General features: G+C 35.0%; 1 protein-coding gene and 1 long non-coding RNA gene across 3 annotated transcripts in view; one reads left to right on the top strand and one right to left on the bottom strand.

Annotated features, from left to right (window-relative positions):
* LOC135210097 (uncharacterized) overlaps positions 1 to 10165 on the bottom strand; it is a 32716-nt gene extending 22551 nt beyond the window's left edge. Inside the window, exon 1 of the long non-coding RNA XR_010313452.1 lies at positions 9897 to 10165. This is a non-coding gene — a long non-coding RNA (uncharacterized LOC135210097). The remainder of the gene's footprint in view (positions 1 to 9896) is intronic.
* Positions 1 to 15000, top strand: part of LOC135210096 (serum response factor-like) — a 454183-nt gene that overhangs the window by 72321 nt on the left and 366862 nt on the right. The window lies entirely within an intron of this gene.

The raw sequence follows: 15000 nt of genomic DNA on the forward strand, positions 1-15000 counted from the left end.
GTTTATTAGGAAGCGATTTATGGTGAAAGTTAAATGTGCTGTTAAAAAAAAAACTTGGCAATTGAATATCTTTAAAATTAGGAAGCGAGTTATGGTGAAAGTTAAATCTACTGTTTAAACAAAAAACTTAACAATTAAATTTTTTTTAATAAGGATGCGATTGATAATGTACTGTTTTGAAAATAATAAATTTTGCTTTCATCGGTGGGAATAGAGTAATTCAAATAGATATCTTCCTTTATCCCGGTTTGTAAGTAAAGTGTCTGGAAAGAGTTGAATCTGTATACTATATATATATATATATATATATATATATATATATATATATATATATATATATATATATATTATATTTAACTTGGAAACGATTTATATTGAAAGTTTAATCAACTGCTAATTTGAATAATATTCAGTCGTTCAGAATCGTCATCAGTTAAAAGCCAGTTATTAAAATTGATCTCGATTCTGGTTTGTACGTAACGTAAGTAAAACGTTAACGCCTGAACGCATACGATTTAAATTAGGAAACGATTTATATTGAAAGTTCAGCCATAATGATAATCTTACATTTTTATCTACTTATTTATTGATTATTTTGTTGATTTATTATGGTTTTTTTTTTCCATATATTTGGTCTCTTCTTTCTGTATTTTCCTTTTCTTCTTTCAAACGAACGCCATATTGTTTGGAAGATTGTACACGAATAGTGTTTATCTTCCGAATAATAATAATAATAATAATAATAATAATAATAATAATAATAATAATAATAATAATCAGGATCGTTATGGGCGTCAAACTCAGTTTATTACCAAGCCCCAAAACGAAATGAAACCAGTCCCTTTCTTCCGAAAAGATGAATGGATCGGTTCGTTTTACCTTTACAAATTTAAAAAAAAAAAGATAAAAAAAAAAAAATAGAGGAGAGGACAATTGGATTGCCCAAAAAGGGGGATGTGGGTTCCTTCTGCTGATGATACGAAGTAACCCGTTAAGTCGGGACCTTTTATGGTATTTCGGTCAGGGACGAAGCCACCAGCTCCGCCTTCCTCCCTCCTCCTCCTCCTCCTCCTCCTCCTCCTACTCCTACCGACCTACCTACTTACCTCATACCCTTGTCCGTCTTGACCCAATCCCCCCCTAACCCCCCCCCACTCTAACACACACCCCCCACCTCTCTAGGTCCAACTCCAGTACCTGCTCACTAGTGGTCTACCTGTTTCATTCTCTCTCTCTCTCTCTCTCTCTCTCTCTCGTATTAACTCAGGAATAGTTCACACTTCAACTCTCTCTCTCTCTCTCACTTCTGTGAACTCGAGATAACTTCTCTCTCTCTCTCTCTTCTCTCTCTCTCTCTCTCTCTCTCTCTCTCTCTCTCAGGCACAAGATCTATGTTGTCACAGCTTTGTTCTCTGCATAAAGTTAAAATTGTTGTTAATTGTTCTGTGACTACTCTTAAATTTGTTGTTAATAATATGATAAATGCTGTTGATGACGTTCTTTTGGACTTGGTTAGAGTCTCTCTCTCTCTCTCTCTCTCTCTCTCTCTCATTAGGTCATCATTCATACGTCAAATATGGACCAGAAAGGTGCGGTAATAGGTGACGGATGTTTACACTTTCCAAATACGTACAGATGGGCGGCTCACTTTTATCACTTTTATGGTAGTGCCCGGTCCGTCTCTCTCTCTCTCTCTCTCCCTACGAGAGGTATCAATGTAGACGGTCATTTACCCTCCAGAACATAGGAAGGATGACTTGGTAGTTCAGATTTTGGAGATAAACAGAGCTTTTATTGCATTGATACAGAGGGCATATTACGAAGCATTGCTCTTTTTAGTTAAGTGATCATGCTTTGGATATGTTTTTGTGCTCATAAATTGTTACAACCTGTTTTGTATATCAGGTACCTGGACAAGTTAATTCATCATAAAGCTTGACGAGAGAGAGAGAGAGAGAGAGAGAGAGAGAGAGAGAGAGAGAGAGAGAGAGAGAGAGAGATTTAAAAGCAGCCCGCTTTTAAAAATGTTTCCGAAGTGACTTGAATCAGGCTGACGAAGAGAGAGTTCAGCTGCCGGATTGTATCTCTCTCTCTCTCTCTCTCTCTCTCTCAGGCGTGTACTGATGATTATCGATCCGATACTCGGTAGTTTTAAAATAGACTTATTTATGTATGCCTGTATCTTGAGTATCGATTGTTTAATAATGACGAGTATCGATTGTTTAATAATGACCACAATTTTGTATTCTTGGGTTTTATGGAATTCATATAATTTTACTGTTACATTGTTAAAGATTTAAATAAAATTTAGCTTAATGTTTATGACTAGTTTACATTTGTTTGTAATAATATTTTCCCTTAAGGTGTGTTATGCTTAATATTGTCAAAATAAATATTGCGATATCCCGTTATGTGTCCTTTTTCCGAAATATTGGGGGTTTTGTACTTAGGAAGATGAGTCAGAGGGTTAGTTGATTATTTGACTTTTTGGAAGATTGAACGATTGTTGTATATTAATAATCAAAGGTCTTGTTATCGAGATTTTTTTTTTTTTTTTTTTTTTTTGTTTTTTTTTTTTTTTTTTTTTTTTTTTTTTTTTTTTACAGTGAACAACGCGTAACCGAAATGGTATTTGTGTAAGCCTGGCTAGAATTCTTGATATCTGTAGGAGTGACGGCGTTATTTAAAACTACAGTTTAAGACTTTTTTTTTTTTTTTTTTTTTTTTCGTAATTCGAAAAAATTGTTTAGTGACCCGAGTTTCTACAGACTTCGAAATTTATTGGGGGAACTTCACAGAAAATCAGACAGTTTTAATAAGAATTCGGAAAATCGGACATTTTAAGCAAAATTAAGAAAATCTGACATTTTAATAAAGATTTTGAAAATCAGACATATTAATAAAAATTCAGAAAATCGGATATTTTAATAAAAATTAATAAAATCAAACATTTTAACAAATATTCTGAAAATCAAACATTTTAACAAATATTCAGAAAATCGGACATTTAAAAAATATTAAGAAATCAGACATATTGATAAAAATTCAGAAAATCAGACATTTAACAAAAATTCAGAAAATCGGAATTTTAATAAAAATCACTAGTAACTTACAATGCAACTAAATGGGGAAAATTAGAACGCCATTGGGTGCGCAAAACAGTTTCGTAAAGAGCAACGGAAAATTGCATCGTCAACAAGCTTCTGAACGCCCAAAGCCTTTGCAACATTAGTGGCAGCGATGGAGCACAATTAAGCGTTGGCAAACCCAGTTTTTTTTTTTTTTAACATTGCAACGAGTCCGTATCGATTTTTTCGTTCACGGGTTTCTGCGATATCTTAATTGCAGCCTCTTGCTGTTGCATTAATTCCCGGTAGAATGGGCTGGTCTTGTTTTTCCTGTTCGTCTATTATCGGGCTTCATTAGATATGCCGTTGGATCTGGCAAGTCTTACGGCTCGAGAGAGGGAGAGAGACTCTCTCTCTCTCTCTCTCATGATAATTGTTTTTCAAGGCTTTAAAATACCGCCGCTCTGAAAAATGGGCCTCACTCAACTAAGAGAAATTGCGAGTGGTAACGTTTGCAACAATGAAGTTAGTCGTAATTAGCGGGTTCTCCCTAAATGAATTTATTGTGTCTGCTGTTAATGAGGGGTAATTACTGACGGTAGTTATGTGTGCCCCGGTGATGATTTATGTTGGGAACCTTGGCGAGAGAGAGAGAGGAAACGAAGGGCAGCCACTATATAAGCTTGAGAGAGAGTTAAAAATTAGCATCAGACGTGTGTTGAGAGAGAGAGAGAGAGAGATCGCACTAGAAATTAATATCATACGTGTGTTAAGAGAGAGAGAGTTAGAAATCAGCATAGACATGTGTTAAGAGAGAGAGAGAGAGAGAAAAAAAAAATTAATATCAGACGTGTGTTCAGAGAGAGAGAGAGAGAGAGAGAGAAAGGTCAGACGTGTGTTGAGAGAGAGAGAGAGAGAGATTAATAGCAGTTGTGTGTTGAGAGAGAGAGAGAGAGAAAGATTAATGTCAGACGTGAGAGAGAGAGAGAGAGAGAGAGAGAGAGAGCAAAAGAAAAATGCTGGGAGGCGCTGACTCCCGACTTCCAGTCCAGCCCGCGCTGTCAGTCCAATTCAAGGCCACATGGAAGCCATGTTGATAAGCCCCGCGATCATTTGAGTGACCTTTGACCTTATTTACGTCCCCGGGCTCCCAGTTACGAATTCGTGCCAGGCTTCAGCGTAACGATTGGCTGGATATCCTGCGATATCATCGCACGTGCAGAGTAAGTCATATGGAGGCGCCTGGCTGGTTGGATCCTGGCGCTTAAAGTTTAGCTGTGAAACAGACCAGCTCCTCTCACTCTCTCTCTCTCTCTCTCTCTCACACACACACACACACACGTCACCGTGATTTATATACGTGCATTAATTAAGCTACAAATGTCCTTTAATATCCAATTCGCTCTACCTGTGAATTGACATAATTTCATATGTGCTAACCGAAGGGGAATTTATTTTCAGTTGATGATAATTTCGTCCTCTCGTGGATTCGAACCAATTTCTCCTCTGTGCGCAAAGTAAGGTTTTAGCTCTCTCTCTCTCTCTCTCTCTCTCTCTCTCTCGACGCACGAATGTTTTGGTTTTTGAGGGTTGAGTCTAGTCTTCAGTGCTTTCTGGATGGGAAAGTTGCTTCTAACCAAATTTATTTTAGTGACTGTTTAGTATAATTTTCATCTTGGCTAATGTTCATTATTTATTTACCAGATTCTTTAATTTTTTCCCCCAACGATTATCATTATATAAGGCGAAAGAAAATTTATTTTGGCGACTGATCGTAAAATTTTTTTCTCTTGACCTTTGTATGTTACTTCTTTGTTAGGTTATATATATATTATATATATATATATATATATATATATATATATATATATATAATATAATATATATGTATTATATATATATATATATATATATATATATATATATATATATATATATATACCAAGGATTACCGATGAATACGGCAAAATAACCATTCGATGTAACTAGAAAAAATGACCTTATTATAAATTAAGCTTCGATTATGGGAGCCGAACGAAGCAAAACGGGCTGTTGTGTAATAGACTGTTATGTTTATGTTTATTACATATATATATATATATATATATATATAATATATATATATATATATATTATATATATATTATATATATATATATATAATATATATATATATATATATATATATATTTATATAATCACATACTGTGAGGTGAGTGTGTGCGTGCGTGATCGCGTATGGGAACTATGGAATGCATGTTTTATACAACATTACGGGGGCCTTATACGCCGATTCATCATATATGTATACGTTTACGCCTGAGCACATGCAGGGCATGCATATTCTCCTATGTATCTTCGTCAAACTGATCTGAAACAACCGATGCTTCCTTTTTAAATGCGCTGTTCATGAATATTACAAAAAGGGCTTCGAATCATTTCAGTTCTTATGTTCTTTTAATCTCCATCTCACTGTGATCTCGTGTGGTTGGGGTGAAATCGACCCCGGCACCGCCCCCCCCCCTACCCCTTCCCACCCTTCAGGTGGCGGATGTCCTTCTCATAAATACACCCTCCCCACCCTCTTCGTTCTGTAGCCCAAACACCTACAGGTCATTCGGTATCCAATTACTCGGCTCTATTAGAGTATTCGTAATCTCATTTTATTAAGGTAACCTCAGTGGCGCTTCCCCCACCCCCCGACAAGCTTTGCAGATAACCCCGTTATTTTCAGAGATAAAGTGCCCTATAAAAAATAACTCTCGGAAGTAATTTTGAGACGTAAATGTAAAAAGAGAAACGGAATAATAAAGCTAAAACGTTGAAGAAGAAACCATACAAATTGGAGCGAAATCGTTCGGTCGAAGAGAGGGATGCAAGTTTTTTTTTTTTTTTTTTTTTTTTTTTTTTGTTTTTTTTTTTTTTTTTTTTTTTTTTTTTGTGAACTACAGAATCTGTAGGTCAGCAACTCCGACTAGTCATAATGTTGTTGCCCTTGAGGTGGGCCTCCGATATCTGCCAATGCTTACCATTATTTAAAGCTGATTTACGAGTATGTTATTATATATATATATATATATATATATATATATATATATATATATATAATTTACCTCTCCCCTTATATATCCGGCCGGCTTACAGTTGGGTGCTACAAAAGTTGCAATCATGTAATCATAGTTAAAATATGCTACCATGATTGTGCAGTAATGAGAATTTGCTCTCTCTCTCTCTCTCTCTCTCTCTCTCTCTCTCCGTGCTCAATATCATCAATATTCATGTAAATGAATGGTCGCAAGAAATTGGTGCATAATCCCGAGTTATATTGTAGGTCTGGAATGACAGTTATATGCAAATGCCGCTGACTCTTCAGCGATGACTTGCAATTTGGAGAGAAAAGTTGCCCTTTTTTTATTTTTTTATTTATTTTTTTAGTTGTGCGTAGTAATCTTCTGATTGTAAATGATATATGACGGGGAATATAAGTCAGTGATTTGGGGAGTATATTTTTTTTTTCTGTCTTATCAAATTTTTATTTTATTTCTCTCTCTCTCTCTCTCTCGAAATATAAATCAGTGACTTGGGGAGTATTTTTTGTCATATCAAATTGCTTTAAAAATCTCTCTCTCTCTCCCTAACGGGGAATATAAGTAAGTGATTTGGGGACTATTTTTTTTTTAGCCTCATCAGGTTTTTTCTTAAGATTTATTTAATTCTCTCTCTCTCCCCTAGACAATGCTTTTCATCCTGTAGAGTGGCATCATGATACATTCCTTTGGTTTGAGTTTTTAATGAAGCCTTTCATTAATATATATAAATCACTTGATTGGACAATCATTTACTTGTTTATAATAATCATACTAATTATATTTTGATGGACAATGAATGACTTTCGCGTGATTAAACGCTGGAAGGTTGACCGCAAGTCCTAAAATTTTATCTTTTGCACGTCAAGTCGTGCAGTGTTGCACGGAAGCTCGTCTAATTGCAACGTTATGCGTGTAAGTAACATTTACTAGGTGATTATATCGGCACGACGGAACCCATACCAGTCTTAGTCGTGTTCTGATCGGTGAAAGGTTGAATACAAATAATTTTTTTTTTAAGGTTGACTCTTAATCAAATTTGGCCATTTTATCAATTTTGTGTATTTTTAAGGTTGACTCTTAATAAAATTTTGCCCTTTTCTTTTAACTTTGTGTTTTTGAGATTGACTCTCAATAAAATTTTGCCTTTTTTCTACTTTTTGTGTTTTTAAGGTCGACTCTCAGTCAAATTTTTCCATTTTATCAACTTTGTATGTTTATAAGGTGGACTGACTCTCAATAAAATTTAGCTATTTATTCAACTTTGTGAGTTTTTAAGGTTGACCCTCAATCAAAATTTGCAATTTACGAACTTTGTCTGTTTATAAGGTTGACTCTCAATCATATTTTTAAAAATTTTCGACTTTGTGTGTTATTAAGGTTGATTCTATCAAATTGTGCTAATTTTTCAACTTTGTGTGGTTTTTATGGTTGATGACTCAATCAAATTTTGCATTTTTTCTGCTCCATACTTTTGTTTTTATGGCATAATTGTGTGTAACCTTTTCTTGTTTCTTGTCGTCTGTTTGTAATTTTTTTTTTTTATGTGTCAAGTTGGTGAGAATTACACGATTTTTATTATAAATGGGGTAGGTTTCCATTCCTTTATCTCCGTTTATTTCTTTATTAAGTAATCTATAATATTTCTTGAAATCATGTTAACCATTCGCCTCCTACTGTACATTTTCAAAGTGAAGTTAATGTGTAAGATAAATTTCTGCTACCAAGTCAAAATTACAAAATCATTTTCAATTATCCTTCGATATATTCAAGTCAGATGAGTGTGGATTTTTTTTTAATATTTTTTATAGCATTCGTGTATTCATGTTTATGAATAAATATTCAGGAAGAAAGAAAACAGGGATTAAGTGAACCCATAAGTATAGTAAACAAAGAACTGTCAGTATTTCTGTGCAAACTGCATATTGAGTCTTTTACCTTCAAGTTACATGGGGATTGTGGGGGGGGGGGGGGGGGGGGGGGGGGGGGGGGGGGGGGGGTGGGCGGCGGTGGCCTCCCTTACACCTGAGCAGGAAAAGAGGGGGAGTGGGGTGGGGAAGGAAGGCGAAGGGTTAACGGGGTCGCGGGGGTTTGGGGGGTTGGGGGGGTCAGGGGATAGACCGCGGAAATGCTGAGCGGAGAAGCTGTAAACTGTCGGAGAAAAACCTCTTAATAGGATTTTGAGTTTTTTTTTTTTTTTGCTGGATTTTTCGCTGCTGAGTGCGTTCACATCATGGGACGAGAATTTTTTTTTTTTTTTTTTACCTGGTTAAGTTATATAATTGATTGCCGTCACTTTGCGTGTTAGAGGTAATGACAGAGATGTTAAATATAACGCCCGGAATATATACTTTAATTTTACATTTTATCTCTCTCCTCTCTCCCCTCTCTCTCTCTCGTCTCTCTCTCTCTCTCGTACAAGCACAGATTTTGCTTATGGAATTAAAATAGAATGTCATGAATATATCTTAACCGATCCTCTCTCTTTCTCTCTCTCGTACACATGCCCACTTTTTGCATAAAAAATTCCTTTACACACTTGACTTTTGAATCTCATGACCACAACGTATACATACAGTGTCTGTACTTAGGCATGAATACGGCAATGAATAGAAATATCCTTCATTATTTGAGCTTACAAGTTTAAAAAAAAAAAGTTTCAATAACCACGTGTACATTTATAAAAAAAATGCATGTTTTATAAACGTAAAACACATTTTTGAGTATTACACATAAACAAATATTATATTAGAAAATAGATGGATTATATGACCCGTGCAACAGGTTGCTAATGCAACCAGGAAGTAAATAAATGATAACAATATGCAACTGTGAACCAGTACTTAAATCTAAGACTCACTTTAGTAAGGTTTCATAGAGATAATATTAGGACCACTCTTTCTTCGTACAAGCGAAAGCTCTGAATAGTTTTTATGTAATGGCAGTCGAAATATTTTCTCTACGTGTTTAGTTTGTTGACTTAGAAAATATACATTGCAACAGGAAATGCAGGAATATACGTACCATAGCTGATGAATTACTTGCTCTTGCAGTTGTTGCTCGTGTTTTGATAGTAATTTTTTGGGTATTTAATTGTAAACTTGTTCAGGTTTATATTTTATTGACTAATAAAATCCGGCCTTCATGATTCAAAATTGACTGCCTTATTCACAAGCTTGATTTGTGATTGTTTTTGCATGAATCAAGAATGCTAAATTCATCTTTCTAAGAGAACTATTATGATTATAATGTTTAGAGCTGAGTCTTCTAAAACAAAGACTTACCGTTAGGGTTGTTCGTTGATGTCAACATCCTGGGGTCCAGCTTCCTGGAAGGCGAGACAACTGAATGTGGGTATAGAAGCCCGTAGACTTTTTCACGCCAGCCTTTCCAGGCAAGACACCTGTCACTTAATTTGACTATTTTTCGTTTAATTTTAGAACTGGCGATAAATTTGACAGCGTGTCGACATTTTTGGCTAGGGAATGACGTTGCAGTATTACATTACGCCCAATGTGCCTTCTCCCACATTTTGTTTTTCGCCTCGTTTTGTTGACAAACATAATTGTGTCGTTTTCACGCGATTAGTTTTGTTTCGTTGGAATTTGTTTTTATCAAAGTTTCGTGAGTTTACTTACGCGAGGGTCTCGCTTTAGCGTGTTTTTTCCACCCCTTTACGTCTGACGTACTGTCGTTTAGTAGTGTGAGTGAACAGCTGATATCCAGAGAGATGGAAACTTACCTGTTGGTGAGAGGTCGTCTTCTTGTCGAAGGTGAAATAAGCTAGGCTTCACAACGATCTCTGGCGCACCGTAAGATGTTTCGTTTGCGAATGAATCGTTCTGCACGAAATGGAAGGCGACACGAAGCAGCAGCAGCAGCCAGGCGAGAGTCGCGACGGCGCCAAGGAGAGGAGGAGGAGGAGGAGGAGGAGGGGGCCGAGGAAGGATTTCGTCGCGGAGCGCGCGCGGACTGGCGACAGCAACGGTACGCACGACACACTCGCTCAGGTAATACTGGAAAGTTTCGCGCGCGAGACGTTCCTCTAGTTTTATACCGCCCCGCAGGACCTTATTAGGCAACCCCCATGAGCGCCGACCGGCCTTCCATTGGCCGACTCCCGCGCCCGCCGACCAATGGCCTGGCCGCGTGGCTCGCAAACGCCGCCTATTGGTCCGGTCGCTCTGAGCGAAGACCCTCCCCCCTTTTTCTGAGATCCCGCCGATTTTTTGGGGGAGATTTTGGCTTTTCCATCATCTTTCCGTATTATATTTCTTATATCTTTTGTTAAACTGATCACTTCCCTTGGTTGTGAAAATTGACCTCAGAATGTATTGTTTATGGGATATTATAGATTCGCTTAATTCATGGAAAAAACCTCCGGATATTAAATTGACAAAATGAAAAAGGACACGTCTTGGTCTTGGACAAATCAGGAATCCCCAGAGAGAGAGAGAGAGAGAGAGAGAGAGAGAGAGAGAGAGAGAGAGGCTGGCATGAGTTATCCCATAGGTCCAAGACACGTGTCCTTAGTAATAGACGAATTTGACCTGACACCTTATGTGGTTTCTTTATTTATATAGATCCCTCTTTTTCTCAGGGCATTGTAGGGGGCAAGAGTGCTTTAATGGATTTTTAAATATGCTACTTCATAACTTAAGATTTATTCTAGACTTCACTGTGATTTCTTTTGTTAATTAATTACGTCATGTGGCGGGCTTAATATTTTTTCTGTAGATTTATTTGCGGCTTAGAAAATATACATTGGAATAGGAATTACTAGCTGTTGCATCTACATTATTTATCAATTTTTAATATAATCTTAGAATTTATTCTACGTTTAACCTCCCCTTATGCGCGTTTATATTGCATTGAGTACTGGAACCAGTATCACTACGTCTGTGGATGTAAGGCAGTCAATCCTCTTGTGTCTTTTTCTGTATTTGTCTGTTGTCTTTTTCTGTAGTTGCCTGTTAATGATTGTTACAGACAACGTGATTGTGTTGTTGGGAAAAACCAATGTAACCCTCCATCTATGGCTTCCGTGGAATAGTGTCGAGACAGGTATACGAAGTAATAAGAAACGAAATAGATTTTGAGTGTTTTTAAGTCTCGGCTTTGAAGTCTGACAATTATGGAAGTAGAGAATGTTAAAACAAACCGACTAATGCCGAATCATCGTCAGTTTATGATTAGAATTGTATGAGAGCCAAGTTTTGCCCTCGAATAGTACGTACATAAGGATATTTTAATTATGCGTTTTATTGAGTATTTCGTTCTGAACTGTCCTAATTGGTGTGACTATGTCCTTTCCCTCTCTCTCTCTCTCTCTCTCTCTTTTTTTTTTTTTTTTTTTTTTTTTTTTTTTTTTTTGGGGGGGGGGTGTTGTGTTTGAGTGGGGGTCGGACCTCGTAAAATCTGTACAGATTCACCCTATTCTTTATTTATTTATACTGACAATGATGAATTTTAGAACAAAGATACACCCAAAGCATATGTTTAACTCTTTAATTTTGAAGTTTCGGTACAAATCTGGTACTATTTTGGAAACATCAGCTGAAATGAGCAAAAGACCTGGATATGTTAGAAGTATATATACAATATTACAATGACAATATACAATGAAGGTCTAAAAATTCAAAGAGAACTCTAAAAACTAAAACATTTATATTATTTACAAAGGAAATGAATAGCCATCAAGGTTTCAACCTGGCTTATTTCATCTCATCAATATAGCAGATTCCCCTTAGGGGGTTAGTGCCGTCTGTGCACCTCATGCGGTGGGCTGTAGGCATTACTTAGGGTTCTTTGCAGCGTGCCTTTAGCCCCTAGCTGCAACCCCTTTTTCCAGGGAATTGTCTTTTTTTTTTTTTTCCTTTTGTCGGGGTTTTTTTTTTTTTCAACCTCTGTTAAGCCCCCCCCCCCTTTTTTTCACTTTTTAATTTTTCCTTTTCTTAGCATTTTTTTTTTTCACTTTTTAATTTTTCCTTTTTTTAGCATTTTTTTTACTTATTTTTTTCCTCTAAGCATGTGTAGTAGCTACAACACTGATGATCCTGTAATGAGTAGTTTGTTTGGTGCGTGTATGTTTTTTTTTTTTTTTTTTTTTTTTTTTATTTATTTAGAGGAGAGATCTCTTCTTTCTGTATTTCCCTTCACCTCTTCCTCCTTCCTAATTAACACCATATTCTTTGGAAACGTGAATTTCATATCAAGTGGTCCCTGTGGTGGGCTTGGTCCATATGAATACGGTTCATCTGCTGAATAATAATAATAATAATAATAATAATAATAATAATAATAATAATAATAATAATAATATTGACAATAGTAACAATGTTGATTAAAATGGCAGAAGTATCGCTGAGCCAGAGAAGCGAGTAATCAGAAAATTAGAAAAGACAATATATAAGATCAATTCGCTTAATTCTCCCATTTTATTCAACATAAATTGTTTAAAAGAGGGTCATCTTCCAGGGTAATAATAATAATAATAATAATAATAATAATAATAATAATAATAATAATAATAATAATAATAATAATAATAGTATCTGTTTACACAAGCATATTCACGAGTAATTTACTACGCCATTATGTCAAGGTTTTTATCACCAAACATTCAGTGTCATCTGTAAGACGTAAAATCATTTCAGAAAGATATGATAGATTCTCTGTAGAAATTGGGAACTTATCACAGAGAAAGCACGTATAAAAAATATTTTTTTTTTTATTCATAAAAGCACATCAGAACTTACAAGGTTTGAAATAGACGTGGCTAGTTAGCGGTTTGGTTTTGTATGTATAAACTTTGTTATATTTCCATTTTTTTTATTTGTGTATGTATGACCTAGTGGATGTGTACGTATGTTTATGGAAAAGTTTTTTTTAAGTAAACTATTATTTCCATTTTTTGTGTGTGTATGTATGACCTAGTGCATATGTACGTACATTATATGAAAAGCATTTTTACGCAAACTGGGATATTCTCCCCCACCCCCTTTTATTGTATCTATGAGTCACTGCGTGCGTACGTACATAAATGCGTTACGTACTAATAGTCTTAATCCTTCGTAAATAGTTTTGATAGTATTTTAATATCTTTTCTTTTCTTTTTCAACAGGTAAGTGTATCGTAACTGAAGGGAGCTGACGCACTGCTGATGGTGAGTACACAAGACGCCATTTGATATATATATATATATATATATATATATATATATATATATATATATATATATATATATGTAGTATATATATATATATCTATATATATATATATGTATATATATATATATATATATATATATATATATATATATATATATATATATATAATTTTTATCACATCACCGTGATTCATATACGTGCATTAAGCTACAAATGTCTTTTAATATCCAGTTCGCTCTACCTCGGAATTAATATCATTTCATGTGTGCTAACTGAAGGGGAATTTATTTTTAGTTGATGATAATTACGTCCTCCCATGGATTCGAACCAATTTTTCTTCTCTGTGCGCAAAGTAAGGTATTATCCTCTCTCTCTCTCTCTCTCTCTCTCTCTCTCTCTCTCTCTCTCTCATTTGCAAGTTCGTGATCTCTGGCATTATAATTAGACGTATACAGCATACTTCTGTACATTTATACGTGAAAATATAACGTAGAAATGAGAGGTTGAGGTATTGTATGGCTGTCAATTATATTCGTCTTTTCTTTTGTTTCTTGAAGATGGGTAAGATGATATTTTGGACAAAGGATGTCAGATGAATCTTAACTGCAGGTGCCCGCTCGTTCGGTCTTGCAATGAATGTCAAAGTTTTCATCCGTCTTGCAAACTTGTTTGCTGATTGCAAAATTTTTCTTCTTATTCTGTAATTTGAGGCAGTTTTATCTCATCATTATTTGTTAATATTTTGTTTTCGTTCTATAATGTGAGGTAGTTTTTTTCTCGTCAATATTTATTAAGATTTTGTTTTTATTCTACATTTTGAAGTAGTTTGTTCTTTTCAATATTTATTAACATTTTGTTTTCATTCTATAATTTGAAGTGATTTTTGTCTTCAATATTTATCAACATTTTGTTTTCATTCTATAATTTGAATTAGTTTTTTCTCGTCATATTTATTAAACTTTTGTTTTCATTTTGTAGTTTGAAGTGATTTTTATCTTCATTATTTATTGCCATTTTTTTTTCATTCTACAATTTGAAGTAGTTTGTTCTTTTCAATATTTATTAACCTTTTGTTTTCATTTTGTAATTTTGGAGTGATTTTCCTCTTCAATATTTATCAACATTTTGTTTTCATTCTATAATTTGAAGTAATTTTTACTCTTAACAATAGATTATATATATATATATATAATATATTAACAATTATATAATATATTATATACATGTGTCGTGTGGGTGTGTTTGGTGTGTGTGTGTGTGTATTATGTGTCTATATAATAATATGGTATGTATATGTATATGTATGGATTCTTGTCTTCACAGCCCAGCGGGTGAAATCAACTGTCCATTTTCGTCGTTTCTAACTAGGTTCGTATCCTTGGCCGGGGCGAAAGCACTTATAGTTATAACTTTCGGGTGAGACAGATTCATATGGTATAGTGAATACGATATTAAACTATATTTGCGGCTTGTATATATATATATATATATATATATATATATATATATATATATATATATATATGATATATATGTGTGTGTGTGTGTGTGTGTATGTGGGTGTGTGGGCGTGTAGGCGTGCAGCTCAAGTGAGCAGTAAGGTTCTTGCGCCTCCTCAACTCTGTGTTTATCACTGGACGAGTATACGCTTGTGTAAACGATGCTTTTAGGTACCTC

This window comes from Macrobrachium nipponense, chromosome 39, assembly GCF_015104395.2.
Source record: "Macrobrachium nipponense isolate FS-2020 chromosome 39, ASM1510439v2, whole genome shotgun sequence".
Classification (NCBI taxonomy): Eukaryota; Metazoa; Arthropoda; class Malacostraca; order Decapoda; family Palaemonidae; genus Macrobrachium; species Macrobrachium nipponense.